At 38.1% G+C, this 4,684-nt stretch overlaps 1 pseudogene; it reads right to left on the reverse strand.

The window, feature by feature from the left end:
- Positions 1–385: 385 nt before the first annotated feature.
- LOC100971473 (apoptosis inhibitor 5-like) lies at positions 386–4,092 on the reverse strand (annotated as a pseudogene).
- Positions 4,093–4,684: the final 592 nt, after the last annotated feature.

A 4,684-nucleotide genomic window follows, 5' to 3' on the forward strand; every position in this document is an offset into this window, starting at 1 on the left:
CACCACAAAAGAAGTGAAAATGGCCGGTCCTTGCCTTAACTGATGACATTACCTTGTGAAATTCCTTCTCCTGTCTCATCCTGGCTCAAAAAGCTCCCCTACTGAGCACCTTGTGACCCCCACTCCTGCCTGCCAGAGAACAACCCCCCTTTGACTGTAATTTTCCTTTACCTACCCAAATCTTATAAAATGGCCCCACCCCTATCTCCCTTCACTGACTCTCTTTTCAGACTCAGCCCGCCTACACCCAGGTGAAATAAACAGCCCTGTTGCTCACACAAAGCCTGTTTGGTGTTCTCTTCACAGGGACGCGAGTGAAAATACATGCACACACACACACACACACACACACACACACATGCTTATGTATGTATGTATATTATACATACACATTTCTATTCAAATAGTAAGATTCCATATGCAAAAGTTTGTATCACAATATATGGAAAGGAATTTAGTAAGCCGTGCAAAGCAACTTACTTTCTCCTAAAAATGTAATGTCATTCCTATATTTTAAGGAAGCTATGTAAGTATTTTGCTTTTATGACACTAGGTAGGAATGCTGCACCACTGCCCAGCAGCTTTATTAAACAATTAAAACAAAATGTTAAGATTGACCATTACTCTTCTCCATATATTGGGCAAAAAACTAAGAGGGAAGAGGAAAATCAGTAACCTTTCAAAACTGATGATCTTTATCAGCAGAACTAGACTGAATTTCATTACATTTTAGAATGAACAGCTCTCAACAACAAATTATCAAGATGTTTAAAAGTAAAAGATTCACAATTTGAAGTCTGAATAATGATATTGCAAAAACAAGACAAGATTGCAGACAAAGCATCCAAAAATATCACTGTGGTTTTACCTTGGACACAACCATGGTCTGTTACAAAAGTAGATCATACATACAAAGGTATAAAGAACATTAAGTTTTTAGCTGAAGGCAGCAGTCTGTTTAAAGGGACATCCCCGGCAATTCAGTGAGTAGTAGAATTTATGTATATTAAGCCCACGACAATGCTGAAGAATGCTGACGTCTTATTCAGTAGAGTCTTCCCCGACTACGATTTCCTCGATTTCCTCGTGTGCCCCAACCTCGGCCACCTCTACTTCCCCTGAAGGCTCCTCTCATAATTAAAGTTGCTCAAATTGCTGCTATATTTCCCACTGGGAGGGTTATAAATCTGCCTGGTATCTCTTTTTGGTCCTGCTGAAGATTTCTTGGGTGGTGAACCTGAAGTTGTATCTTCACTGGCTCTCTTTTGCCCAATCTCAACCTTTTGTACAGGTTTCCAGGATAGTGTTACTGTGCTCTTATAAGAAGGAGGAATGTGGAAGAGATCCTTGATTAAAGCATTGATATTGTTTGTTATTTTCAATGCAACGACTTTAATCTCGTTCTCTTCTGTTTTTAAGGCCTTACCCGTTTTAAGCTGGAGAGCTAAGCGAAGTTGTCTGATATAAATTTGCAGGCCCCGTGCAAAGTACTGCAGCCTGATTTTGAAATCTTTGAGCTTTTCTGCATTCAGTTTGGCTGTTAAGAAATCTGGATGTTTTCGGCCAAACTAGTGAAAACTGTACAACAAACATTCCACATAACTGAACTGTAGCTTGGGTTCTTCATTACCAGCATTCTCTCCATTTTCTGCTTCTTCTGGAGGGAGCGGCATGTATTCCTATAACTTATCAAATAGTATTCTTAAATTTGTTTCCAGTTTTTCCCTGTCACCACAAAATGAACTCATCTCAGCCAACAATTTCAATACCTCCAACTGTATATCAAGACCTTCCACTGGGGTAGTCAAGGTACTGAGGTTAGGGAGAACCTGCTCACAGAAATATGTCACAAACCTTGTGGAATGGATAATTCTAGAGAAGAGGGGTACTGCCTGCCAAGTGCACTGTAAGAGCCTGTACACACAGTCAGGATCCGAGGGATTGAAGGTCTGTTCTAGGTCGGCCTGTTCAGCCACCAACTCTACAAGTTGCTATCTTCCACTCACTGTAAGCTTTTTAACCCAGACAGTATTTTCATAATAGAACAAATTCTTCACCAGTCACATCTTCTAGGACCTTTTTGGATTCAGTTCGTATAAGCTCTTTCACTTCCTTTGTTAAGACTTCATCTGGTAAAGTCTTAAGTTTTGTAGAAAGGAATTTAATTGCTCGTTCTCTAACAATGTCCTCTCCTTGAAGTATTTGGCTGAACAACCCACCTAAAGTCCCTTTTGCAACCATTTTAAATATACTTAACAGGGCATTGTTCACTAGGTTAAATTCTGCAGAGTCATCTGTCTGCAAAAGTTGCGTTAGTATATCTGCCACTCGAGGAAGATTTTCTCCAGTGGCAAACTGAGGCAGTTCTTTAATTGCTTGACGTCGAATAGATACATCTTCATCCTCACAGAGGTCTAACAGTGCATTGATAGCAGAATCCGCCAATTCTGGAAACTGCTTAAAGAATTTCAGAATAAATTGGGCTACTAATCGTTTTTCCTTAGTACCACCTTTCACACCACCCGCTGTCACTTCATAGGCATTTTTATGCTGGACCACTTGCTCCATGGCATCGGCCAGGATGCCATAATTGCGGTAAAGCTCCTCTACCTTCGGCACAGTGAGCGACAAGCCCAGGGCCCGCTTCCGCTATCCTTGTCCTCACCGGCGCCACTGCCACCTCGGACGGTTAGCTGGTATTAAGAATTTTTGCATCCAAATTCATCAGGGATATTGGTCTGTAGTCTTCTTCTTCTTTTTTCTTCTTTCTTCTTCTTTCTTTTTCTTTCTTCTTCCTTCTTCTTCTTCTTCTTCCTCCTCCTTCTTCTTCTTCTCCTTCTTTTTCTTCTTCTTCCTCCTCCTCCTACTCTTCCTTCTCCTTTTTCTTCTGCTTCTTCCTCCTCCTCCTCTTCCTTCTTGCTTCTTTCTTCTTTCATCTTTCTTCTTTTTCTTTTTCTTTGTTATGTACCTTCTTGGTTTTGGTATTAAGGGGATACTGGATAGAATGATTTGGGGAGAATTGCCTCTTTCTCTATCTTTTGGAATAGTTTCAATAAGATTGGTACCAATTCATTTTTCAAAGTCTGATAAAATTCAACTGTGAATTTGTCTGGTCCTGAACTTTTTTTTATTGGTAATTTTTCAATTACCATTGCAATCTCGCTGCTTGTTATTGATCTGTCCAGTTTCTATTTCTTCCTGGTTTAATCTGGGAGGGTTGCATGTTTCCAGGAATTTATCCACTTTCTCTAGGTTTTCTAGTTTATGCACATAAAGGTGTTCCTAGTCGGCTTGAATGATCTTTTGTATTTCTGTGGTGTCAGTTGTAATGTCTCCCATTTTGTTTCTAATTGAGCTTATTTGGATCTTCTCTCTTCTCTTCTTAGTTACTCTTGCTAATGGTCTATCGATTTTATCTTTTTGAAAACCAGCTTTTTGTTTAATTTATCTTATTTTTTCATTTTTATTTCATTTAGTTCTGCTCTGATATTTCTTATTTGTTTTCTTCTCCTGGGTTTGGGTTTAGTTTATTCTTGTTTCTCTGTTTCCTTAAGGTATAACCTTAGATTGTCTATTTGTGCTCTTTCTGGCTTTTTGATGTAGGCATTTAAGGCTACGAACTTACCTCTGAGCTCTACCTTTGCTGTATCCCAGAGGTTTTGATGGGTTGTGTCACTATTATCGTTCAGTTCAAAGAATTTTTAAAAATTTCTATCTTGATTTCATTGTTGACCCAACAATCATTGAGGAGCAGGTTATTTAATTTTCATGTATTTGTGTGGCTTTAAAGGTTCATTTTGGAGTTGATTTCCAATTTTATTCCACTGTGACCTGAGAGAGTACTTGATATAATTTCCATTTTCTTGAATTTATTGAGACTTGTTTTGTGGCCTATCAATCATATGGTCTATCCTGGAAAATATTCCAGGTGCTGATGAATAGAATGAATATTCTGCAGTTGTTGGGCAAAATGTTCTGTAAATACTTGTAAAGTCCATTTGTTCTAGGGTATAGTTTAAGTCCATTTTTTTTGTTGACTTTTCATCTTCCTGACCTATCTGTCAGTGGAGTATTGACGTCCCCCACTATTATTGTGCTGCTGTTTATTTCATTTCTTAGGTCTAGTAGTAATTGTTTTATAAATTTGGGAGCTCCAATGTTAGCTGCATATATACTTAGGATTGTGATACTTTTCTATTTGACAAATCCTTTTATAATTATTTCACTTTCTTCTTTGTCATTTTTTTAACAGCTGTTGCTTTAAAGTTTGTTTCATCTGATATAAGAATAGCTGTTCCTGCTCACTTTTGGTGTCCATTTTCAAGGAATATTTATTTTCCATCCCGTTACCTTAAGTTTGTGTGAGTCCTTATATGTTAAGCGAGTCTCTTGAAAACAGCAGGTACTTGGTTGGTGAATTCTTATCCACTCGGCCATTTTGTATCTTCTGAGTGGAGCATTTAGGCCATTTACCTTTAGCGTTAGTATTGAGATGTGAGGCACTATTTTATTCATTATGCTACTTGTTGCCTGAATACCTTGTGTTATTTTAAAATATATTGTATTTTTGTTTTGTAGGTCCTGTGAGATTTATGCTTTAAGGAGGTTCTATTTTGGTGTATTTTGAGGATTCATTTCAAGATTTAGAGCTACTTTTAGCAGTTCTTTTAGTACTGGCTTGGTA

Source organism: Pan paniscus, chromosome X (genome assembly GCF_029289425.2).
Source record: "Pan paniscus chromosome X, NHGRI_mPanPan1-v2.0_pri, whole genome shotgun sequence".
Classification (NCBI taxonomy): Eukaryota; Metazoa; Chordata; class Mammalia; order Primates; family Hominidae; genus Pan; species Pan paniscus.